Source organism: Leuresthes tenuis, unplaced genomic scaffold (assembly GCF_036924035.1).
Source record: "Leuresthes tenuis unplaced genomic scaffold, fLeuTen1.0.hap1 SCAF_57, whole genome shotgun sequence".
Lineage (NCBI taxonomy): Eukaryota > Metazoa > Chordata > Actinopteri > Atheriniformes > Atherinopsidae > Leuresthes > Leuresthes tenuis.
In genome coordinates, this window is record NW_027325411.1 from 327,330 (window position 1) to 353,828 (window position 26,499).

A 26,499-nucleotide genomic window follows, 5' to 3' on the forward strand; every position below is an offset into this window, starting at 1 on the left:
TTGCAAAAAGCTGATAAGAAAGGGTGAGAATGCCCGACTATACACTATCAAATGTGGGAGCGGAGGTGTTCGTCTGTGAGTAGGTGTGAATGTCCAACCATAATTGCTGAAAAATGTGTTAGAAAAGGTAAGAAGGCCGGACCATATATCATCAAAAGCGGGAGAGGTTGTGTTCGGCTGCAAGAAGGTGTGAATGTCCAGCCATAATTACTCACAAACGGGTAAGAAAAGGTACTATTGCCAGACCATATATGATCAAAACAGGGAGCGGAGGTGGTTCAGCTGCAAGAAGGTTTGAATGTCCAACTAAAGTTTGTAAAAAGCGGGTAAGACAAGGTGTGAATGCCCGACAATGTATGATCAAAAGAGGAGCGGAGGTTTTCGGCTGCAAGAAGGTCTGAATGTCCACCCATAATTACTGAAATGGGTAAGAAAAGGTGCGAAAGCCCAACCGCACATGATCATAAGTGGATGAGAAGGTGTTCGACTGCAAGTAGGTGTGAATGTAATCAATGTCTAGATAGATTTCAACAAAAAACAACGTTTTACTTTGCAGTAAAAGAAAGTGCAAATCAAAAGTTTTAGGAATCCGAGAATAAGCTTATTTTCATGAGTTCTGCACGATTTCGGATTTTATGTATAAAATGAATTTCTTCACGCAAACTAAGTTAACACTGCTTTGTCCTTCATATGTACCCATTTCTACATATATTTCAAGCATAAACTTCCTCATACTACCCCGAATGAGAAAGAACCACACTTGTGATTAAGCCATACGCCCCTTTTGAGGAGTTCTGCATGATTTGGGATTTTATCTATAAAATCAATTCCTTCACTCAAACTATGTTAAAACGGCTTTTACCTTCATATTTATCAATGTCTCGATATATTTAAACAAAAAAAACAACGTTGTACTTTGCAGTAAAAGAAAGAGCCAATCAAAAGTTTTAGGAATCCGACAATAAGCTTATTTTCATGAGTTCTGCACGATTTCGGATTTTATGTATAAAATGAATTCATTCACTCAAACCAAGTTAAAACTGCTTTTTCCTTCATATTTATCAATGTCTAGATCGACTTCAACAAAGAACAACATTGTATTTTGCAGTAGAAGAAAGAGCAACACTGAAGGATCAGGAATCCGAGAATAAGCTTATTTTCTTATGGGCAAGTGGGAACTGCTTTGTCCTTCATATTTATCAATGTGTAGATGGATTTCAACTTCTTCTACTGCAAAGTCCAATGTTTTTCTTTGTTGATGTCGATCTAGACATTGATGAATATGGAAGGACAAAGCAGTTTTAACTTGGTTTGAGCAAAGCAATTCATTTTATAGCAATAAATATGATCGGGCATTTGAACCTTTTTTTACCCGCCTTTTACAAACCATTGTCGGACTTTCACACCTTCTTGCAGCGGAACACCACCTCTCCCGCTTTTGATGATGTATGGTCCAGTATTCTTACCTTTTCTAACACATTTTTCAGCAATTATGGTCGGACATTCACACCTACTCACAGCCGGACACCTCCGCTCCCGCTTTTGATCATACAATGTCGGGACATCGCTCCTTGTCTTACCAGCTTTTTACAAACTTTAGTCGAACATTCACACCTTCTTGCAGCTGAACACCTCCGCTCCCGCTTTTGATGATGTATAGTCGGGCTTTCGAGCCTTTTCTTACCCGGTTTTTACAAATTATGGTTGGACATTCAGACCTTGCAGCCGAACACCTCCACTCCCTCTTTTGATCATACATTGTTGGGCATTCGCACCTTGTCTTACCCGCTTTTTACAAACTATAGTCAGACATTAACACCTTGCAGCTGAACCTCCGCTCCCTGTTTTGATCATGTATGGTCTGGCAATACTACCTTTTCTTCCCCCGTTTGTGAGTAATTGTGGCTGGACATTCACACCTACTTGCAGTCGAACAGCTCTGCTCCCGCTTTTGATTATGTTTGGTTGGATATTCGAGCCTTTTCTTAACTGCTTTTTACAAACCATGGTTGGACTTTCACACCTTCTTGTAGCCGAACAACTCCGCTCCCGCTATTGATTGTGTACAGTCGGGTATTTTAACCTTTTCTTACCCGCTTTTTACCAACTATGGTCGGACATTCACACCGTCTTACAGCGGAACACCTCCGCTCCCGCTTTTTATGGTGTATAGTCGGGCATTCGAACCTTTTCTTACCCGCTTTTTACAAACTATGGTAGGACATTCAAACCTTCGTGTATCCGAAAACCTCCGCTCTCTCTTTTGATCATACATTGTCGGACATTCGCACCTTTTCTTACCCGCTTTTTACAAACCATGGTCGGACTGTCACACCTTCTTGTAGCCGAACACATCCGCTCCCGCTATTGATTGTGTACAGTCGGGTATTTTAACCTTTTCTTACGCGCTTTTTACCAAGTATGGTCGGACATTCACACCTTCGTACAGCGGAACACCTCCGCTCCCTCTTTTGATGGTGTATGTTCGGGTATTCAAACCTTTTCTTACACGCTTTTTCCAAACTATGGTCGGCTATTCACAGCATCCTCTCCACCATACTTGTATGGTGGGATATTCACAACCACTTGCATCCGAAAACCTCCGCCCCAAATTTTGTTGATATTTAGTCGGACATTCGCACCTTACCCGCTTTTGGCAAACTTTGGCCTTCTTGCAGCCTAACAACTCTGATCTTGCTTTTGATGATGTAAGGTTGGGCATTCAGACCTTGCTTCACCTGCTTTTCACCAAATATAGTCGGACATTCACACCTTCTTGCAGCCGAACACTTCCGCTCCACCTTTTAGTGTTCTATCACACCTTTTTTTCACCGCATTTTATACATTATGGTTGGAAATTTTCAACCACTCTCATCCGAAGACCTCTCCTCCCGCTTTTGTTAATATATTTGAACTTTAGTCGGGCATTCAAACCTTCTTGCAGCTGAACCACCTCCGCTCCCTGTTTTGATCATATATGGTCTGGCAATACTACCTTTTCTTACCCGTTTGTGAGTAATTATGGCTGGACATTCACACCTACTCACAGCCGAACAACTCCGCTCCCGCATTTGATGATGTATAGTCGGGCATTCTCACCCTTTCTCATCAGCTTTTTGCAAATTATGATCTGACATTCACACCTACTTGCAGTCGAACAGCTCTGCTCCCGCTTTTGATTATGTTTGGTTGGATATTCGAACCTTTTCTTAACTTCTTTTTACATATTTTGGTTGGACGTTCACACCTTCTTGTAGCCAAACACTTCCACTCCTGCTTTTGATGATGTATGGTTGGGCATTCACACCTTTTTTTTGCCCATTTTTCAGGAATTATGGGTGGACATTCACACCTTGCAGCTGAACACCTCCTATCCCACTTATGATCATGTGCGGTTTGATTTTCGAAAAGTTTCTTTCATGTTTTCTAGCAATTATTGATGGACATGTAGACCTTCTTGCAGCTGAACACCTCCGCTCCCGCTTTTGATCATACATTGTCAGGCATTCGCACCTTGTCTTACCCACTTTTTACAAATTATGGTCGAACATTCACACCTACTTGCAGCCGAACACCTCCGCTCCCGCTTTTGATGGTGTATAGTCGGGCTTTCGAGCCTTTTCTTCCCCGGTTTTTCCAAATTATGGTTGTACATTCAGACCTTGCAGCCGAAAACCTCCGCTCCCTCATTTGATCATACATTGTCAGGCATTCGCACCTTGTCTTACCCGCTTTTTATAAACTTTAGTCAGACATTCACACCTTGCAGCTGAACCACCTCCGCTCCCTGTTTTGATAATGTATGGTCTGGCAATACTACCTTTTCTTACCGGTTTGTGAGTAATTATGGCTGGACATTCACACCTACTTGCAGCCGAACACCACTTTTCCCGCTTTTGATGATGTATGGTCCGGCATTCTAGTCTTTTCTAACACATTTTTCAGCAATTATGGTTTGACATTCACACCTACTCACAGCCGAACACTTCCGCTTTTGATTATGTTTGGTTGGATATTCGAAACTTTTCTTCACTGCTTTTTACAAACTTTGGTCGGACATTCACACCTTCTTGCAGCCGAACACCTCCGCTTCCGCTTTTGATGGTATATATTCGGGCATTCGAACCTTTTCTTACCCGCTTTTTACAAACCATGGTCGGACTTTCACACCTTCTTGCAGCCGAACACCTCCGCTTCCGCTTTTGATTGTGTACAGTCGGGTATTTTAACCTTTTCTTACCCGCTTTATACCAACTATTGTTGGACATTCACACCGTCTTACAGCGGAACACCTCCGCTCCCTCTTTTGATGGTGTATGTTCGGGCATTCGAACCTTTTCTTACCCGCATTTTACGAACTATGGTCGGACATTCAAACCTTCTTTTAGCCGAACACATCCACTCCTGCTTTTGATGATGTATGGTTGAGCATTCGCACCTTTTCTTACCCATTTTTTACAAACTATGGTCGGACATTCACACCTTCTTGCAGCTGAACACCTCCTCTCCCGCTTATGATGATGTGTGGTTTGATATTCGAAAATTTTCTTTCATTTTTTCTAGCAATTATTGATGGACATTCAGACCTTCTTGCAGCTGAACACCTCCGCTCCCGCTTTTGATGATGTATAGTCGGGCTTTCGAGCCTTTTCTTCCCCGGTTTTTACAAAATTATTGTTGGACATTCAGACCTTCTTGCAGCCGAAAACCTCCGCTCCCTCTTTTGATCATACATTGTCGGGCATTCGCACCTTCTCTTACCCGCTTTTTACAAACCAGGGTCGGACTTTCACACCTTTTAGTAGCCGAACAACTCCGCTCCCGCTATTGATTGTGTACAGTCGGGTATTTTCACCTTTTCTTACCCGCTTTTTACCAACTATGGTCAGACATTCACACCTTCTTACAGTGGAACACCTCCGCTCCCTCTTTTGATGGTGTATGTTCGGGCATTCGAACCTTTTCTTACCCGCTTTTTACAAATTATGGTCGAACATTCACACCTACTTGCAGCCGAACACCTCCGCTCCCGCTTTTGATGGTGTATAGTCGGGCTTTCGAGCCTTTTCTTCCCCGGTTTTTACAAATTATGGTTGGACATTCAGACCTTGCAGCCGAAAACCTCCGCTCCCTCTTTTGATCATACATTGTCAGGCATTCGCACCTACTTGCAGCCGAATACTTCCGCTCCACCTTTTAGTGATGTATGGTTGGCATTTGCACCTTTTCTTACCCTTTCTTACCCTACTGATTGCTTAAGATGAAGTTGTTTTTTCTCAAACTACAACATTTTTTTAATTGTTGAAACTTGATTTGAAGTGGATAAATAAGGAGGACAAACAGTTTTAAGTCAGGCTGATAGAAGGAATTAATTTTATAGCAAAATCTGTATTTCGTCATATGTCGAGAGATGCTTATTGCTGAAGAAGTTCTTTCTCATTCTACAAAGTTTGTTGTTTATTGTTGAAACTTCATCAGAAGTGAAGAAATAAATGAATGCCTATCAACAAATGTGGGATCTAAACTCTAGTGCTTCCTCTAAAATAATTTCCTTTCTCAATTCAGAAATGTGTGTGTGTAAGTCACAACACCCGTGACACCAAAACGGCTTTCTTTTCTCTCTTTTCTCTACACTCTGCACTGTGAGCACACACACCAAATCAGAAAGGCTTTTTTCTCTCTTTTCTACATTATGGACTGTGGGGACACAAAACCGCTCTCTCTTTTTTTTTTGATTGTGTGCCAGGGCGTTGTCTCACGTATTAGATTATGCTTACGATACGAATGGGTTTATCAGTCACATCAGAATCCATACATACTGATCCTCCCGTAATAAAATGGTCGGATTTTATCAAACACACTTTGTTTCTTGTGACAATCAAGTCAGCGAAACAGCGTATACACGTCAAGACACTGAATCAAGTTTGCCACAAGAACTCATAAGTTTGGCAGTATTGCTCTGCCGTCAGCAATCATACACCCATTTTATTTTCGTGAGACATGTGCAGGCACCTGTTCATCTACTGTTCTATCACTATGAATTAGTTTATCTATTATCAATAAGGATACTTCTACAACTACTATCAAAGTATGTCCAGACTTCTTATGTTGTCAGTTGCTATATATGAATAAGTGGGTAGCTACTGACAAGCATTAAGCATGTCACACAGCCCAAACATATAACATTTCAGGACACACCACACAGTTAACAACCACAGTGAAGTGTCAAAGCCCAAACATGTAACATTCAACAGGACACTTACACAACACATTCAAATCAAACAGTCAGACAACATACAAGAACATATACCCCAGCCGGCATTGCTCCCTGCCTATTTTCCTACAGCTCACTATGTGTGCGCACACCTTTATTCACAAACTCTTCAACTTATACTCTTTTACCAAAGCTGCTACAGCTCGATTGGCCGAATACCCTTAGATCCTATTTCGGTGAATTTGACATCTGCCTTACATGTAACAGATTAGCGGTTTAGCAGTTTTAATTTAGTTTGAGTGAAGGAATTCATTTTATAGCAAAATCCGAAATCGTGAAGAACTCATGAAAGTAAGCTTATTCTCGGATTCCTGAAACTTTAGATTTGCTCTTTCTTTTTCTGCAAAGTACAACGTTGTTTTTTTTTTGTTTAAATCTTTCTAGACATGGTAAATATGAAGGACAAAGCAGTTTTAACATAGTTTGAGTGAAGGAATTCATTTTATAGATAAAATCCCAAGAGTCTGCTGAGAAAAGAGAGTGAATGCGAAGTAGACTTTAACACGGCTCTGGGAGCGAGCCGAGTGTGGGCTAACCGGGAGAATTGCTTGAAAGAAACGCGACACCGAATGAGAGGTCAGAACAAAGCCTCAATACGGTGTTCCCGTGGTGTTTTTGTTGCTGCCTTGTCGATTGCACAGGGTCAAGCGTTTCAACCAAGCAACGCTCACCATGGGGAAGGTGGCTATGGCAACTAGCCTGATGCCCTGCTCCCGCAGTGACGGATAATCGTACTCTGGTTTCTCTTCATAACATACAAGTCTTTCGCCTTTTACTAAAGACTTTCGTGGAGAGCAGCACTAATGAGTTGTTTCTATTTTTGGCAGGCTTTACCTTTGCGGGTGAAGCCCTTTCTGTCTGTGCAAAAGAAATCTTGTTACTGTGCAGAGTGACTTCTCTGAGTAGAGTCGCCTTACTTGTTGCGATTGTGCCGATGTTCGAAGCTGGAGTGCAAAGTTGTTGCTTGAATGGTGCTTGCTGGAGCATGCGGGAGTGCAAAGTTATACCATTTAAAAGGGCTGAAGAGTGCTCAGTGCAGCGGGTGGGCGGAGGTGCAACGTGACACTCTGGCCACCTATGGCCATAAAAAGAACACTGCTACAAGTGCGCATTGTGCCAGCAAGGGCCCTCGGACCTGAAACAGTGGACAGTTATCGCTTCTCGGCCTTTTGGCTAAGATCAAGTGTAGTATCTGTTCTTATCAGTTTAATATGTCCTCTATACGAGGACTACATATTAAATGGATTTTTAAGAATAGGAGTTGAAAAAGAAGCTTGCTCCGTTCACTCCAAGCATTGACCCAGTACTGCAGTGCCGCTGGGAACGGTGCGCTCTTCTCTGCTCTTGTGAAAAAGCAAACAGCGGTGCAGGATGCAAGTTTCAGGGAGCCCAAGATGAAACTTTCTTTTAATCTGCTGAGAAAAGAGAGTGAATGCGAAGTAGACTTTAACACAGCTCTGGGAGCGAGCCGAGTGCGGGCTAACCGGGAGAATTGCTTGAAAGAAACGCCATACCAAATGAGCGGTCAGAACAAAGCCTCAATACGGTGTTCCCGTTGTGTTTTTGTTGCTGCCGCTGTTTTTTTTTTCACAAGAGCGCACCTGTTGAGGGGGGGCCTGGGGGGGCCTGGGTGATGGTGGGTCTCAGGCCCGGGCTGCTGCGACTGGTGTGACCGGGTGGTTTGTTTGTTTGTTTTTTGTTGTTGTTTGTTTGTTTTTTGTAGAGGTCCTTCGGAGTGGGGTTGGGTTGAGTGGGGTGGGGCGGGATGGGTACCTTCTGGGGGTACAGTAGCTCCCAGAATATGGTCGCTGCAGGCCCCTGGCCTGGTGGACATCAGGCCCTCCTGTCCTGTGTTGGCTCCCTGGTAGCGGGGATGCCTATTGCAGCCAGTCCCTGGCTGCCCCCAGTGTATATCCCCATACCCCTCTCCCTTCTGGCTCCTGTACACAGCACACACTCACACATGAAGGGTTTTGGGGGCGTGTGTGTTCGGTGGGGTGTAGTGGACTCTGCAGTAGTTGCCCTCTGCAGTTCCCACCCCTGTTTTAATTACACCTTAGACATTACTACTTATCAAACACACTCACACACACACATTAGGTCTTGGGGGGTGGTTACACTGAGTGGCATCTGGTGGGCGGGGCTCTTTGGGTATGTAGGCTGCCCAGAGGGCCACGCTCCCAGTTCTACAAATTTGGCTGCCCCTCAATTTTAATTGCTCACTATTAGAAAATATTGAAGAGCCAGAAGGGTGAGGGGAGGGGTCTTCTTCGCACACCCCTGCTTCCTGGTTGCTGCTCGGGGCGGGAGGGGCCAGGAGGATTAATTAATTGTTCTGCTGGTTTGGGGTCTGTGGTGGCTGGGGGGCTGCTGGCCCCCTGGTGTGCCCGCTGCACTACACCCCAGCGGAGTCGAGGGAGGGAGGACGTGTAGATGTATGGGACATGAAAGTGTGTGTGGTAATGATTGGGCCTGGATCTTGGACTTGCTGTCGCCTGGCCTGCCTGTGCTTCTCCCGATGGGGGGGGCGGCGTGGCCTCTCTCCGCTGCTCGCGACTTCACCCACCTGTGGGCACGTCTTGACTCCCAGGGCACTTGGCCAGGGGTGCTGGGGCAGGCACTGACCCACTGTGTGGCTGTCTGGGGCGCTTGGCCCTCCTGGGTATTGGGTGGGGCCTCTGCCGGGGGGTTTGGGGGCGCTCGGGCTCCTGGGGCCCGGATCCAGTGCACGGCCCATGTCTGGGCGGCTGGGGCCTGGCGACGTCGGTGGGCTGTTGCCCCTGGCTCCCGGAGGGCCCCTGCCCTATGCTTATGGGGGCTCTTTCCGGGGGCTTCCTCTGCAGTCTTCTGGGTGGATGCGTGGTTGCCCCTGCGGTGGGCTTCCTGGGTTCTGTGCTCTGTGGGGGAACCTTTTCTTAACTGCTTTTTTACAAACTTTGGTCGGACGTTCACACCTTCTTGCAGCCGAACACCTACACTTCCGGTTTTGATAGTGTATATTCGGGCATACGAACCTTTTCTTACCCGCTTTTTACAAACCATGGTCGGACTTTCACACCTTCTCTTAGCTGAACAACTCCGCTCCCTCTTTTGATTGTGTACAGTCGGGTATTTTAACCTTTTCTTACCCGCTTTTTACCAACTATGATCGGACATTCACACCGTCTTACAGCGGAACACCTCCGCTCCCTCTTTTGATGGTGTATGTTCGGGCATTCGAACCTTTTCTTACCCGCTTTTTACAAACCAGGGTCGGACTTTCACACCTTTTAGTAGCCGAACAACTCCGCTCCCGCTATTGATTGTGTACAGTCGGGTATTTTAACCTTTTCTTACCCGCTTTTTACCAACTATGGTCGGACATTCACACCGTCTTACAGCGGAACACCTCCTCTTCCGCTTATGATCATGTATGGTTTGATATTCGAAAATTTACTTTCTTGTTTTAAAGCAATTATTGATGGACATTCAAACCTTCTTTTTGATGGTGTATAGTCGGGCTTTCGAGCCTTTTCTTCCCGGTTTTTACAAACCATGGTCGGACTTTCACACCTTCTTGTAGCCGAACAACTCCACTCCTGCTATTGATTGTGTACAGTCGGGTATTTTAACCTTTTCTTACCCGCTTTTTACCAACTATGGTCGGACATTCACACCGTCTTACAGCGGAACACCTCCGCTCCCGCTTTTGATGGTGTATAGTCGGGCATTCGAACCTTTTCTTACCCGCTTTTTACAAACTATGGTGGGACATTCAAACCTTCTTGTATCCGAAAACCTCCGCTCTCTCTTTTGATCATACATTAACGGACATTCACACCTTTTCTTACCCGCTTTTTACAAACCATGGTCGGACTTTCACACCTTCTTGTAGCCGAACACATCCGCTCCCGCTATTGATTGTGTACAGTCGGGTATTTTAACCTTTTCTTACCCGCCTTTTACCAACTATGGTCGGACATTCACACCTTCGTACAGCGGAACACCTCCGCTCCCTCTTTTGATGGTGTATGTTCGGGTATTCAAACCTTTTCTTACCCGCTTTTTCCAAACTATGGTCGGCTATTCACAGCTTCCTCTCCACCATACTTGTATGGTTGGATATTCACACCCACTTGCATCCGAAGACCTCTAATCCAAATTTTTTTGATAATTAGTCGGACATTCGCACCTTACCCGATTTTGGCAAACTATGGCCTTCTTGCAGCCAAACACCTCTGATCTCGCATTTGATGATGTAAGGTTTGGCATTCAGACCTTGCTTCACCTGCTTTTCACCAAATATAGTCGGACATTCACACCTTCTTGCAGCCGAACACTTCCGCTCCACCTTTTAGTGTTCTATCACACCTTTTTTTCACCGCATTTTATACATTATGGTCGGAAATTTTCAACCACTCTCATCCGAAGACCTCTCCTCCCGCTTTTGTTAATATATTTGAACTTTAGTTCCGCTCCCTGTTTTGATCATATATGGTCTGGCAATACTACCTTTTCTTACCCGTTTGTGAGTAATTATGGCTGGACATTCACACCTACTTGCAGCCGAACACAACCCCTCTCGCTTTTGATGATGTATGGACCGGCATTTTTACCTTTTCTAACACATTTTTCAGCAATTATGGTCGGAGATTCACACCTACTCACAGCCGAACAACTCCGCTCCCGCATTTGATGATGTATAGTCGGGCATTCTCACCCTTTCTCATCAGCTTTTTGCAAATTATGATCTGACATTCACACCTACTTGCAGTCGAAAAGCTCTGCTCCCGCTTTTGATTATGTTTGGTTGGATATTCGAACCTTTTCTTAACTGCTTTTTACATATTTTGGTTGGACGTTCACACCTTCTTGTAGCCGAACACTTCCACTCCTGCTTTTGATAATGTATGGTTGGGCATTCACACCTTTTTTTTGCCCATTTTTCAGGAATTATGGGTGGACATTCACACCTTGCAGCTGAACACCTCCTATCCCACTTATGATCATGTGCGGTTTGATTTTGGAAAAGTTTCTTTCATGTTTTCTAGCAATTATTGATGGACATTTAGACCTTCTTGCAGCTGAACACCACCTCTCCCGATTTTGATTATGTATGGACCGGCATTTTTACCTTTTCTAACACATTTCTAAATTGAGAAAGGAAATTATTTTAGAGGAAGCACTAGAGTTTAGATCCCACATTTGTTGATAGGCATTCATTTATTTCTTCACTTCTGATAAAAATGATAAGACTGACCTAAAGAATTGGAGGCCCATCACACTTTTAAACTTTGACTGTAAACTTTTTAGCAAGGTTTTAACGACACGGATGTCCTCTGTTTTAGAGGAGGTAATTCACCCAGACCAGGCTTGTGCCATCTCAGAGAGACAACTCACCGACAGCCTCGTACTGATTCGAGACATCATTGATTACGCTAGAGACAGAAACACCCGGCTTGTCATCTTAAATTTAGACTTTGAAAAAGCTTTTGATCGGGTCTCGCATCAATATCTCTTTCAGGTGTTGCAGCCATCGAATAGGGCCCGATTGTTCCTACTTGGTGAGATTTGCTTGGTTGAGACGCTTGCTCCCCCCCCTTGCTCCTCGGCTGACCAAGTAGGAACAATCGGGCCCTATTCGATGGCTGCCTTGTCTTTTACTCTGTGCAAAAGACAAGGCAGCCACAAACACCACGGGAACACCGTATTGAGGCTTTGTTCTGACCACTCATTCGGTGTCGCGTTTCTTTCAAGCAATTCTCCCGGTTAGCCCACACTCGGCTCGCTCCCAGAGCTGTGTTAAAGTCTACTTCGCATTCACTCTCTTTTCTCAGCAGATTAAAAGAAAGTTTCATCTTGGGCTCCCTGAAACTTCCATCCTGCACCGCTGTTTGCTTTTTCACAAGAGCAGAGAAGAGCGCACCGTTCCCAGCGGCACTGCAGTACTGGGTCGATGCTTGGAGTGAACGGAGCAAAGCTTCTTTTTCAACTCCTATTCTTAAAAATCCATTTAATATGTAGTCCTCGTATAGAGGACATATTAAACTGATAAGAACAGATACTACACTTGATCTTAGCCAAAAGGCCGAGAAGCGATAACTGTCCACTGTTTCAGGTCCGAGGGCCCTTGCTGGCACAATGCGCACTTGTAGCAGTGTTCTTTTTATGGCCATAGGTGGCCAGAGTGTCACGTTGCACCTCCGCCCACCCGCTGCACTGAGCACTCTTCAGCCCTTTTAAATGGTATAACTTTGCACTCCCGCATGCTCCAGCAAGCACCATTCAAGCAACAACTTTGCACTCCAGCTTCGAACATCGGCACAATCGCAACAAGTAAGGCGACTCTACTCAGAGAAGTCACTCTGCACAGTAACAAGATTTCTTTTGCACAGACAGAAAGGGCTTCACCCGCAAAGGTAAAGCCTGCCAAAAATAGAAACAACTCATTAGTGCTGCTCTCCACGAAAGTCTTTAGTAAAAGGCGAAAGACTTGTATGTTATGAAGAGAAACCAGAGTACGATTATCCGTCACTGCGGGAGCAGGGCATCAGGCTAGTTGCCATAGCCACCTTCCCGATGGTGAGCGTTGCTTGGTTGAAACGCTTGCCCCTGTGCAATCGACAAGGCAGCAACAAAAACACCACGGGAACACCGTATTGAGGCTTTGTTCTGACCGCTCATTCGGGTGTCGCGTTTCTTTCAAGCAATTCTCCCGGTTAGCCCACACTCGGCTCGCTCCCAGAGCCGTGTTAAAGTCTACTTCGCATTCACTCTCTTTTCTCAGCAGACTCTTGGGATTTTATCTATAAAATGAATTCCTTCACTCAAACTATGTTAAAACTGCTTTGTCCTTCATATTTACCATGTCCAGAAAGATTTAAACAAAAAAAAACAACGTTGTACTTTGCAGTAAAAGAAAGAGCAAATCTAAAGTTTCAGGAATCCGAGAATAAGCTTTCTTTCATGAGTTCTTCACGATTTCGGATTTTGCTATAAAATGAATTCCTTCACTCAAACTAAATTAAAACTGCTAAACCGCTAATCTGTTACATGTAAGGCAGATGTCAAATTCACCGAAATAGGATCTAAGGGTATTCGGCCAATCGAGCTGTAGCAGCTTTGGTAAAAGAGTATAAGTTGAAGAGTTTGTGAATAAAGGTGTGCGCACACATAGTGAGCTGTAGGAAAATAGGCAGGGAGCAATGCCGGCTGGGGTATATGTTCTTGTATGTTGTCTGACTGTTTGATTTGAATGTGTTGTGTAAGTGTCCTGTTGAATGTTACATGTTTGGGCTTTGACACTTCACTGTGGTTGTTAACTGTGTGGTGTGTCCTGAAATGTTATATGTTTGGGCTGTGTGACATGCTTAATGCTTGTCAGTAGCTACCCACTTATTCATATATAGCAACTGACAACATAAGAAGTCTGGACATATTTTGATAGTAGTTGTAGAAGTATCCTTATTGATAATAGATAAACTAATTCATAGTGATAGAACAGTAGATGAACAGGTGCCTGCACATGTCTCACGAAAATAAAATGGGTGTATGATTGCTGACGGCAGAGCAATACTGCCAAACTTATGAGTTCTTGTGGCAAACTTGATTCAGTGTCTTGACGTGTATACGCTGTTTCGCTGACTTGATTGTCACAAGAAACAAAGTGTGTTTGATAAGATCCGACCATTTTATTACGGGAGTATCAGTATGTATGGATTCTGATGTGACTGATAAACCCATTCGTATCGTAAGCATAATCTAATACGTGAGACAACGCCCTGGCACACAATCAAAAAAAAAAAGAGAGAGCGGTTTTGTGTCCCCACAGTCCATAATGTAGAAAAGAGAGAAAAAAGCCTTTCTGATTTGGTGTGTGTGCTCACAGTGCAGAGTGTAGAGAAAAGAGAGAAAAGAAAGCCGTTTTGGTGTCACGGGTGTTGTGACTTACACACACACATTTCTGAATTGAGAAAGGAAATTATTTTAGAGGAAGCACTAGAGTTTAGATCCCACATTTGTTGATAGGCATTCATTTATTTCTTCACTTCTGATGAAGTTTCAACAATAAACAACAAACTTTGTATTATGAGAAAGAACCAGACTCATTCTTCAGGAATCCGAAAATAAGCTCTATTTTACGAGTTATGCACGAATTCGGATTCTCCTATAAAACGAATTCCTTAACTCTAACCAAGTTAAGACTGCTTTGTCCTTCATATTTATTCATGTCTAATCAAGTTTCAACGATAAACAACGTTGTACTTTGTAGAATGAGAAAGAACTTCTTCAGCAATAAGCATCTCTCGACATATGACGAAATACAGATTTTGCTATAAAATTAATTCCTTCTATCAGCCTGACTTAAAACTGTTTGTCCTCCTTATTTATCCACTTCAAATCAAGTTTCAACAATTAAAAAAATGTTGTAGTTTGAGAAAAAACAACTTAATCTTAAGCAATCAGTAGGGTAAGAAAGGGTAAGAAAAGGTGCAAATGCCAACCATACATCACTAAAAGGTGGAGCGGAAGTATTCGGCTGCAAGTAGGTGCGAATGCCTGACAATGTATGATCAAAAGAGGGAGCGGAGGTTTTCGGCTGCAAGGTCTGAATGTCCAACCATAATTTGTAAAAACCGGGGAAGAAAAGGCTCGAAAGCCCGACTATACACCATCAAAAGCGGGAGCGGAGGTGTTCGAATGCAAGAAGGTGTGAATGTCTGACCATAGTTTGTAAAAAGCGGGTAAGAAAAGGTTCGAATGCCCGAACATACACCATCAAAGGAGGGAGCGGAGGTGTTCCGCTGTAAGAAGGTGTGAATGTCCGACCATAGTTGGCAAAAAGCAGGTAAGAAAAGGTTAAAATACCCGATTGTACACAATCAATAGCGGGAGCAGAGTTGTTCCACTACTAAAAGGTGTGAAAGTCCGACCATGGTTTGTAAAAAGCGGGTAAGAAAAGGTGCGAATGCCCGACAATGTATGATCAAAAGAGGGAGCGGAGGTTTTCGGCTGAAACAACGTCTGAATGTCCATCCATATTTTGTAAAAATCTGGGAAGAAAAGGCTCGAAAGCCCGACTATACACCATCAACAGCTGGAGCGGAGGTGTTCAGCTGCAAGAAGGTCTGAATGTCCATCAATAATTGCTAGAAAACATGGAAGAGAATTTTCGAATATCAAACCGCACATGATCATAAGCGGGAGAGGAGGTGTTCAAATGCAAGAAGGTGTGAATGTCCACCCATAATTACTGCAAAATGGGTAAGAAAAGGTACGAATGCCCAACCATACATGATCCTCACAGGGAGCGGAGGTGTTTGGCTGCGACAAGGTGTGTATGTCCACCCATAATTAATGAAAAGCGGGCAACAAGTAGGTTTGAATACCCATCATCAAAAGCAGGAGTGGATGTGTTCGGCTACAAGAAGGTTTGAATGTCTGACCATAGTTTGTAAAAAGCGGGTAGGAAAAGGTTCGAATGCCCGAACATACACCATCAAAGGAGGGAGCGGAGGTGTTCCGCTGTAAGAAGGTGTGAATGTCCAACCATAATTGGCAAAAAGCAGGTAAGAAAAGGTTAAAATACCCTATTGTACACAATCAATAGCGGGAGCAGAGTTGTTCCGCTACTAAAAGGTGTGAAAGTCCGACCATGAATTGTAAAAACGGGTAAGAAAAGGTGCGAATGCCCGACAATGTATGATCAAAAGAGGGAGTGGAGGTTTTCGGCTGAAAGAAGGTCTGAATGTCCATCCATAATTTGTAAAAATCGGGGAAGAAAAGGCTCGAAAGCCCGACTATACACCATCAACAGCTGGAGCGGAGGTGTTCAGCTGCAAGAAGGTCTGAATGTCCATCAATAATTGCTAGAAAACATGGAAGAGAATTTTCGAATATCAAACCGCACATGATCATAAGCGGGAGAGGAGGTGTTCAAATGCAAAAAGGTGTGAATTTCCACCCATAATTACTGCAAAATGGGTAAGAAAAGGTACGAATGCCCAACCATACATCATCAAAAGCAGGAGTGGATGTGTTCGGCTACAAGAAGGTTTTAATGTCCGACCATAGTTTGTAAAAAGCGGGTTAGAAAAGGTTCGAATGCCCGAACATACACCATCAAAAGAGGGAGCGGAGGTGTTCCACTGTAAGAAGGTGTGAATGTCTGACCATAGTTGGTAAAAAGCGGGTAAGAAAAGGTGAAAATACCCGACTGTACACAATCAATAGCGGGAGCGGAGTTGTTCGGCTACTAAAAGGTGTGAAAGTCCGACCCTGGTTTGTAAAAAGCGGGTAAGAGAAGGTGCGAATGCCCGACAATGTATGATCAAAAGAGGGAGCGGAGGTTTTCGGCTGCAAGAAGGTCTGAATGTCCAACAATAATTTTGTAAAAACCGGGGAAGAAAAGGCTTGAAAGCCCGACTATACATCATCAAAAGCGGGAGCGGAGGTGTTCAGCTGCAAGAAGGTCTGAATGTCCATCAATAATTGCTAGAAAACATAAAAGAAAATTTTCGAATATCAAACCACACATCATCATAAGCGGGAGAGGAGGTGTTCAGCTGCAAGAAGGTGTGAATGTCCGACCATAGTTTGTAAAAAATGGGTAAGAAAAGGTTCGAATGCTCAACCATACATCATCAAAAGCAGGAGTGGATGTGTTCGGCTAAAAGAAGGTTTGAATGTCCGACCATAGTTCGTAAAATGCGGGTAAGAAAAGGTTCGAATGCCCGAACATACACCCTCAAAAGTGGGAGCGGAGTTGTTCGGCTACAAGAAGGTGTGAAAGTCCGACCATGGTTTGTAAAAAGCGGGTAAGAAAAGGTTCGAATGCCCGAATATATACCATCAAAAGCGGAAGCCGGGGTGTTCGGCTGCAAGAAGGTGTGAACGTCCGACCAAAGTTTGTAAAAAGCAGTGAAGAAAAGTTTCGAATATCCAACCAAACATAATCAAAAGCGGGAGCAGAGCTGTTCGACTGCAAGTAGGTGTGAATGTCAGATCATAATTTGCAAAAAGCTGATGAGAAAGGGTGAGAATGCCCGACTATACACCATCAAATGCGGGAGCGGAAGTGTTCGGCTGTGAGTAGGTGTGAATATCAAACCATAATTGCTGAACAATGTGTTAGAAAAGACTAGAATCCTTGACCATACATCATCAAAAGTGGGAAAAGTGGTGTTCGGCTGCAAGTAGGAGTGAATGTCCAGCCATAATTACTCACAAACCGGTAAGAAAAGGTAGTATTGCCAGACCATACATTATCAAAACAGGGAGCGGAGGTGGTTCAGCTGCAAGGTGTGAATGTCTGACTAAAGTTTATAAAAAGCGGGTAAGACAAGGTGCGAATGCCTGACAATGTATGATCAAATGAGGGAGCGGAGGTTTTCGGCTGCAAGGTCTGAATGTACAACCATAATTTGTAAAAACCGGGGAAGAAAAGGCTCGAAAGCCCGACTATACACCATCAAAAGCGGGAGCGGAGGTGTTCGGCTGCAAGTAGGTGTGAATGTTCGACCATAATTTGTAAAAAGCGGGTAAGAAAAGGTTTGAAACCCGACTATATATTAACAAAAGCAGGAGGAGAGGTCTTCGGATAAGAGTGGGTGAGAATTTCCAACCATAATCAATAAAATAAGGTGAAAAAAAAGGTGTGAATACCCCATAGAACACTAAAAGGTGGAGCAGAAGTGTTCGGCTGCAAGAAGGTGTGACTGTTCGACTATATTTGGTGAAAAGCAGGTGAAGCAAGGTCTGAATGCCCAACCTTACATCATCAAAAACGAGATCAGAGGTGTTTGGCTGAAAGAAGGCCATAGTTTGCCAAAAGCGGGTAAGCTGCGAATGACCGACTAAATATCAACAAAAGTGGGGGCGGAGGTCTTCGGATGCAAGTGGGTGTGAATATCCCACCATACAAGTATGGTGGAGAGGAAGCTGTGAATGGCCGACCATAGTAAAAAGCGGGTGAGAAAAGGTGCGAATGTCCAATCATACATGATCAAAACAGGAAGCGGAGGTGTGTGGCTGCGACAAGGTGTGTATGTCCACCCATAATTAATGAAAAGCGGGCAACAAGTAGGTTTGAATACCCATCATCAAAAGCAGGAGTGGATGTGTTCGGCTACAAGAAGGTTTGAATGTCTGACCATAGTTTGTAAAAAGCGGGTAAGAAAAGGTTCGAGTGCCCGAACATACACCATCAAAAGAGGGAGCGGAGGTGTTCCGCTGTACGAAGGTGTGAATGTCCGACCATACTTGGTAAAAAGCGGGTAAGAAAAGGTTAAAATACCCGACTGTACACAATCAATAGCGGGAGCGGATGTGTTCGGCTACAAGAAGGTGTGACAGTCCGACCATGGTTTGTAAAAAGCGGGTAAGAAAAGGTGCGAATGTCCGACAATGTATGATCAAAAGAGAGAGCGGAGGTTTTCGGATACACGAAGGTTTGAATGTCCTACCAGAGTTTGTAAATAGCGGGTAAGAAAAGGTTCGAATGCCCGACTATACACCATAAAAAGCAGGAGCGGAGGTGTTCCGCTGTAAGATGGTGTGAATGTCCGACCATAGTTGGTAAAAAGCGGGTAAGAAAAGGTTAAAATACCCGACTGTACACAATCAATAGCGGGAGCGGAGGTGTTCCATTACAAGAAGGTGTGAAAGTCCGACCATGGTTTTTAACCAAGTTAAAACTGCTTTGTCCTTCCATATTCATCAATGTCTAGATCGACTTCTACAAAGAAAAACATTGGACTTTTCAGTAGAAGAAGTTGAAATCCATCTACACATTGATAAATATGAAGGACAAAGCAGTTCCCACTTGCCCATAAGAAAATAAGCTTATTCTCGGATTCCTGATCCTTCAGTGTTGCTCTTTCTTCTACTGCAAAATACAATGTTGTTCTTTGTTGAAGTCGATCTAGACATTGATAAATATGAAGGAAAAGGCAGTTTTAACTTGGTTTGAGTGAATGAATTCATTTTATACATAAAATCCGAAATCGTGCAGAACTCATGAAAATAAGCTTATTCTCGGATTCCTAAAACTTTTGATTGGCTCTTTCTTTTACTGCAAAGTACAACGTTGTTTTTTTGTTTAAATCTATCGAGACATTGATAAATATGAAGGTAAAAGCCGTTTTAACATAGTTTGAGTGAAGGAATTGATTTTATAGATAAAATCCCAAATCATGCAGAACTCCTCAAAAGGGGCGTATGGCTTAATCACAAGTGTGGTTCTTTCTCATTCAGGGTAGTATGAGGAAGTTTATGCTTGAAATATATGTAGAAATGGGTACATATGAAGGACAAAGCAGTGTTAACTTAGTTTGAGTGAAGGAATTCATTTTATACATAAAATCCCAAATCATGCAGAACGTATGAAAAGAAGCTTATTCTCGGATTCCTGATCCTTCAGTTTTGCTCTTTCTTCTACTGCAAAATACAATGTTGTTCTTTGTTGAAGTCGATCTAGACATTGATAAATATGAAGGAAAAAGCAGTTTTAACATGGTTTGAGTGAATGAATTCATTTTATACATAAAATCCGAAATCGTGCAGAACTCATGAAAATAAGCTTATTCTCGGATTCCTAAAACTTTTGATTTGCTCTTTCTTTTATTGCAAAGTACAACGTTGTTTTTTGTTTAAATCTATCGAGACATTGATAAATATGAAGGTAAAAGCCGTTTTAACATAGTTTGAGTGAAGGAATTAATTTTATAGATAAAATCCCAAATCATGCAGAACTCCTCAAAAGGGAGGTATGGCTTAATCACAAGTGTGGCTCTTTCTCATTCAGGGTAATATGAGGAAGTTTATGCTTGAAATATATGTAGAAATGGGTACATATGAAGGACAAAGCAGTGTTAACTTAGTTTGCGTGAAGAAATTCATTTTATACATAAAATCCAAAATCGTGCAGAACTCATGAAAATAAGCTTATTCTCGGATTCCTAAAACTTTTGATTTGCACTTTCTTTTACTGCAAAGTACAACGTTGTTTTTTGTTGAAATCTATCTAGACATTGATAAATACCAGCCGAAACTCTGCTGCCGCTTTTGATAATTTATGGTTGGGCATTCTTACCTTTTCTTACCCGCTTTTTACAAATTATGATCTTACATTCACACCTACTTGGAGTCGAACACCTTCTCATCCACTTATGATCATGTGCGGTTGGGCTTTCGCACCTTTTCTTAACCATTTTTCAGTAATTATGGGTGGACATTCAGACCTTCTTGCAGCCGAAAACCTCCGCTCCTCTTTTGATCATACATTGTCGGGCATTCACACCTTGTCTTACCCGCTTTTTACAAACTTTAGTCGGACATTCAAACCTTCTTGCAGCTGAACCACCTCCGCTCCCTGTTTTGATCATATATGGTCTGGCAATAGTACCTTTTCTTACCCGTTTGTGAGTAATTATGGCTGGACATTCACACCTTCTTGCAGCCGAACACAACCTCTCCCGCTTTTGATGATATATGGTCCGGCATTCTTACCTTTTCTAACACATTTTTCAGCAATTATGGTCGGACATTCACACCTACTCACAGACGAACACCTCCGCTCCCACATTTGACAGTGTATAGTCGGGCATTCTCACCCTTTCTCATCAGCTTTTTGCAAATTATGATCTGATATTCACACCTACTTGCAGTCGAACAGCTCTGCTCCCGCTTTTGATTATGTTCGGTTGGATATTCGAACCTTTTCTTAATGCTTTTTACAAACTTTGGTTGGACGTTCACACCGTCTTGCAGCCGAACACCTCCGCTTCCGCTTTTGATGGTGTATAGTTGGTCATTCGAGCCTTTTCTTACCCACCTATTACTTACTATGGTTGGACATTCAAACCTTCTTGTAGCCGAACACATCCGCTCCTGCTTTTGATGATGTATGATTTGGCATTCGCACCTTTTCTTACCCATTTTTCAGTAATTATTGGTCGGACATTCAGACCTTCTTGCACCTGAACACCTCTGCTCCCGCTTTTGATGGTGTATAGTCTGGCTTTCGAGCCTTTTCTTCCCCGATTTTTACAAATTATGGTTGGACATTCAGACCTTGCAGCCGAAAACCTCCGCTCCCTCTTTTGATCATACATTGTCGGGCATTCGCCCCTTGTCTTACACGGTTTTTACAAACTTTAGTCAGACATTCACACCTTGCAGCTGAACCACCTCCATTCCCTGTTTTGATCATGTGTGGTCTGGAAATACTACCTTTTCTTCCCCCGTTTGTGAGTAATTATGGCTGGACATTCACACCTACTTGCAGCCGAAAAACCACCTCTCCCGCTTTTGATGATGTATTGCCCGGCATTCTAGTCTTTTCTATCACATTTTTCAGCAATTATGATCTGACATTCACACCTACTTGCAGTCGAACAACTCTGCTCCCGCTTTTGATTATGTTCGGTTGGATATTCAAACCTTTTCTTAACTGCTTTTTACAAACTATGGTCGGACGTTCACACGTTCTTGCAGCCGAACACCCCGGCTTCCGCTTTTGATGGTATATATTCGGGTATTCGAACCTTCTCTTACCCGCTTTTTACAAACCATGGTTGGACTTTTATACCTTCTTGTAGCCGAACAACTCCACTCCTGCTTTTGATGATTTATGGTTGGACATTCGCATCTTTTCCTACCCATTTTTCAGTAATTATGGGTGGATATTCACATCTTCTTGCAGCTGAACACCTCCTCTCCCGCTAATGATCATGTAAGGTTTGATATTCGAAAATTTTCTTTCATGTTTTAAAGCAATTATTAATGGACATTCACACCTACTTGCAGCCGAACACCACCTCTCCCGCTTTTGATGATGTATGGACCGGCATTCTTACCTTTTCTAACACATTTTTCAGCAATTATGGTTGGAGAATCACACCTACTCACAGCCGAACAACTCCGCTCCCGCATTTGATGGTGTATAGTCGGGATTTCTCACCCTTTCTCATCAGCTTTTTGCAAATTATTCTCTGACATTCACACCTACTTGCAGTCGAACAGCTCTGCTACCGCTTTTGATTATGTTTGGTTAGATATTCGAACCTTTTCTTAACTGCTTTTTTACAAACTTTGGTCGGACGTTCACACCTTCTTGCAGCCGAACACCTACGCTTCCGGTTTTGATAGTGTATTTTCGGGCATACGAACCTTTTCTTACCCGCTTTTTACAAACCATGGTCGGACTTTCACACCTTCTCTTAGCTGAACAACTCCGCTCCCTCTTTTGATTGTGTACAGTCGGGTATTTTACCCTTTTCTTACCCGCTTTTTACCAACTATGATCGGACATTCACACCGTCTTACAGCGGAACACCTCCGCTCCCTCTTTGATGGTGTATGTTCGGGTATTCAAACCTTTTCTTACCCGCTTTTTCCAAACTATGGTCGGCTATTCACAGCTTCCTCTCCACCATACTTGTATGGTTGGATATTCACACCCACTTGCATCCGAAGACCTCTGCCCCAAATTTTGTTGATATTTAGTCGGACATTCGCACCTTACCCGCTTTTGGCAAACTATGGCCTTCTTGCAGCCAAACACCTCTGATCTCGCTTTTGATGATGTAAGGTTGGGCATTCAGACCTTGCTTCACCTGCTTTTCACCAAATATAGTCGGACATTCACACCTTCTTGCAGCCGAACACTTCCGCTTTTAGTGTTCTATGAGGCATTCACATATTTTTTTTCACCGTATTTTATAGATTATGGTTGGAAATTCTCACCCACTCTCATCCGAAGACCTCTCCTCCCGCTTTTGTTAATATATAGTCGGGCATTCGAACCTTTTCTTACCCGCTTTTTACAAATTATGGTCGAACATTCACACCTACTTGCAGCTGAATACTTCCGCTCCACCTTTTAGGTATGTATGGTTGGCATTTGCACCTCTTTTTATACTGATTGCTGAAGATTAAGTTGTTCTTTCTCAAACTACAAATTTTTTTTAATTGTTGTAACTTGATTTGAAGTGGATAAATAAGGAGGACAAACAGTTTTAAGTCAGGCTGATAGAAGGAATTAATTTTATAGCAAAATCTGTATTTCGTCATATGTCGAGAGATGCTTATTGCTGAAGAAGTTCTTTCTCATAATACAAAGTTTGTTGTTTATTGTTGAAACTTCATCAGAAGTGAAGAAATAAATGAATGCCTATCAACAAATGTGGGATCTAAACTCTAGTGCTTCCTCTAAAATAATTTCCTTTCTCAATTTAGAAATGTGTGTGTGTAAGTCACAACACCCGTGACACCAAAACGGCTTTCTTTTCTCTACACTCTGCACTATGAGCATACACACCAAATCAGAAAGGCTTTTTTCTCTCTTTTCTACATTATGGACAGTGGGGACACAAAACCGCTCTCTCTCTTTTTTTTTTTTTATCGTGTGCCAGGGCGTTGTCTCACGTATTAGATTATGCTTAAGATACGAATGGGTTTATCAGTCACATCAGAATCCATACATACTGATCCTCCCGTAATAAAATGGTCGGATCTTATCAAACACACTTTGTTTCTTGTGACAATCAAGTCAGCGAAACAGCGTATACACGTCAAGACACTGAATCAAGTTTGCCACAAGAACTCATAAGTTTGGCAGTATTGCTCTGCCGTCAGCAATCATACACCCATTTTATTTTCGTGAGACATGTGCAAGCACCTGTTCATCTACTGTTCTATCACTATGAATTAGTGATCTATTATCAATAAGGATACTTCTACAACTACTATCAAAGTATGTCCGGACTTCTTATGTTGTCAGTTGCTATATATGAATAAGTGGGTAGCTACTGACAAGCATTAAGCATGTCACACAGCACAAACATATAACATTTCAGGACACACCACACAGTTAACAACCACAGTGAAGCGTGTCAAAGCCCAAACATGTAACATTCAACAGGACACTTACACAACACATTCAAATCAAACAGTCAGACAACATACAAGAACATATACCCCAGCCGGCATTGCTCCCTGCCTATTTTCGTACAGCACACTATGTGTGCGCACACCTTTATTCACAAACTCTTCAACTTATACTCTTTTACCGAAGCTGCTACAGCTCGATTGGCCGAATACCGAATAATCCTAATTCGGTGAATTTGACATCTGCCTTACATGTAACAGATTAGCGGTTTAGCAGTTTTAATTTAGTTTGAGTGAAGGAATTCATTTTATAGGACTACATATTAAATGGATTTTTAGCAATAGGAGTTGAAAAATTAGCTTGCTCCGTTCACTCCAAGCATTGACCCCGTACTGCAGTGCCGCTGGGAACGGTGCACTCTTCTCTACTCTTGTGAAAAAGCAAACAGCGGTGCAGGATGCAAGTTTCAGGGAGCCCAAGATGAAACTTTCTTTTAGTCTGCTGAGAAAAGAGAGTGAATGCGAAGTAGACTTTAACACGGCTCTGGGAGCGAGCCGAGTGCGGGCTAACCGGGAGAATTGCTTGAAAGAAACGCCATACCAAATGAGCGGTCAGAACAAAGCCTCAATACGGTGTTCCCGTTGTGTTTTTGTTGCTGCCGCTGTTTGCTTTTTCACAAGAGCGCACCTGTTGAGGGGGGGCCTGGGGGGGCCTGGGTGATGGTGGGTCTCAGGCCCGGGCTGCTGCGACTGGTGTGACCGGGTGGTTTGTTTGTTTGTTTTTTGTTGTTGTTTGTTTGTTTTTTGTAGAGGTCCTCCGGAGTGGGGTTGGGTTGAGTGGGGTGGGGCGGGATGGGTACCTTCTGGGGGTACAGTAGCTCCCAGAATATGGTCGCTGCAGGCCCCGAGCCTGGTGGACATCAGGCCCTCCTGTCCTGTGTTGGCTCCCTGGTAGCGGGGATGCCTATTGCAGCCAGTCCCTGGCTGCCCCCAGTGTATATCCCCATACCCCTCTCCCTTCTGGCTCCTGTACACAGCACACACTCACACATGAAGGGTTTTGGGGGCGTGTGTGTTCGGTGGGGTGTAGTGGACTCTGCAGTAGTTGCCCTCTGCAGTTCCCACCCCTGTTTTAATTACACCTTAGACATTACTACTTATCAAACACACTCACACACACACATTAGGTCTTGGGGGGTGGTTACACTGAGTGGCATCTGGTGGGCGGGGCTCTTTGGGTATGTAGGCTGCCCAGAGGGCCACGCTCCCAGTTCTACAAGTTTGGCTGCCCCTCAATTTTAATTGCTCACTATTAGAAAATATTGAAGAGCCAGAAGGGTGAGGGGAGGGGTCTTCTTCGCACACCCCTGCTTCCTGGTTGCTGCTCGGGGCGGGAGGGGCCAGGAGGATTAATTAATTGTTCTGCTGGTTTGGGGTCTGTGGTGGCTGGGGGGCTGCTGGCCCCCTGGTGTGCCCGCTGCACTACACCCCAGCGGAGTCGAGGGAGGGAGGACGTGTGGATGTATGGGACATGAAAGTGTGTGTGGTAATGATTGGGCCTGGATCTTGGACTTGCTGTCGCCTGGCCTGCCTGTGCTTCTCCCGATGGGGGGGGCGGCGTGGCCTCTCTCCGCTGCTCGCGACTTCACCCACCTGTGGGCACGTCTTGACTCCCAGGGCACTTGGCCAGGGGTGCTGGGGCAGGCACTGACCCACTGTGTGGCTGTCTGGGGCGCTTGGCCCTCCTGGGTATTGGGTGGGGCCTCTGCCGGGGGGTTTGGGGGCGCTCGGGCTCCTGGGGCCCGGATCCAGTGCACGGCCCATGTCTGGGCGGCTGGGGCCTGGCGACGTCGGTGGGCTGTTGCCCCTGGCTCCCGGAAGGCCTCTGCCCTATGCTTATGGGGGCTCTTTCCGGGGGCTTCCTCTGTAGTCTTCTGGGTGGATGCGTGGTTGCCCCTGCGGTGGGCTTCCTGGGTTCTGTGCTCTGTGGGGGCTGCTGGTGGCCTGGGTCTTGTGGCCCTCTCTGCCTGCTTCTGATTGCTTGGGGGGGCTGTGGATTGTGGCCCTGTACGCTTATACACTCATAACTAAGCACGGTTATCATGTAGGTCCTGTGCCATGGGTGTTGCATGTTCTCACACACACACAACCACATTCATTAGTCCAGTAGCATGGTCGCTAAGCAGTTGATGTATTATCATGTCGTCTCAGGTCATCTATATCCACAGCTGTGTTGTATGCGATGTATGTTCTGTTTTTCTCTTCTTTCCTCTTCTTCTTCTTCTTCTTTCCTTGTCCCCCGGTCCGGTTCAGTTCTATTACATGTCATATATTGTAAACAGAAATAAATATATTTA

General features: G+C 43.9%; 4 non-coding genes and 1 pseudogene across 4 annotated transcripts; 3 read left to right on the plus strand and 2 right to left on the minus strand.

The window, feature by feature from the left end:
- The first annotated feature begins 7,005 nt into the window (after nt 1-7,005).
- On the plus strand, nt 7,006-7,119 carry LOC140285815 (U5 spliceosomal RNA). Its single transcript, XR_011910763.1, has one exon. It is a non-coding gene; the product is annotated as a U5 spliceosomal RNA (small nuclear RNA).
- Nucleotides 7,120-7,427: 308 nt separating this feature from the next.
- Nucleotides 7,428-7,611, plus strand: LOC140285790 (U2 spliceosomal RNA). The gene has a single exon (XR_011910741.1). It is a non-coding gene; the product is annotated as a U2 spliceosomal RNA (small nuclear RNA).
- Nucleotides 7,612-12,168: 4,557 nt separating this feature from the next.
- Nucleotides 12,169-12,353, minus strand: LOC140285793 (U2 spliceosomal RNA). Its single transcript, XR_011910744.1, has one exon. It is a non-coding gene; the product is annotated as a U2 spliceosomal RNA (small nuclear RNA).
- Nucleotides 12,354-12,661: 308 nt separating this feature from the next.
- LOC140285816 (U5 spliceosomal RNA) lies at nt 12,662-12,775 on the minus strand. The gene has a single exon (XR_011910764.1). It is a non-coding gene; the product is annotated as a U5 spliceosomal RNA (small nuclear RNA).
- Nucleotides 12,776-24,443: 11,668 nt separating this feature from the next.
- On the plus strand, nt 24,444-24,566 carry LOC140285802 (U2 spliceosomal RNA; annotated as a pseudogene).
- Nucleotides 24,567-26,499: the final 1,933 nt, after the last annotated feature.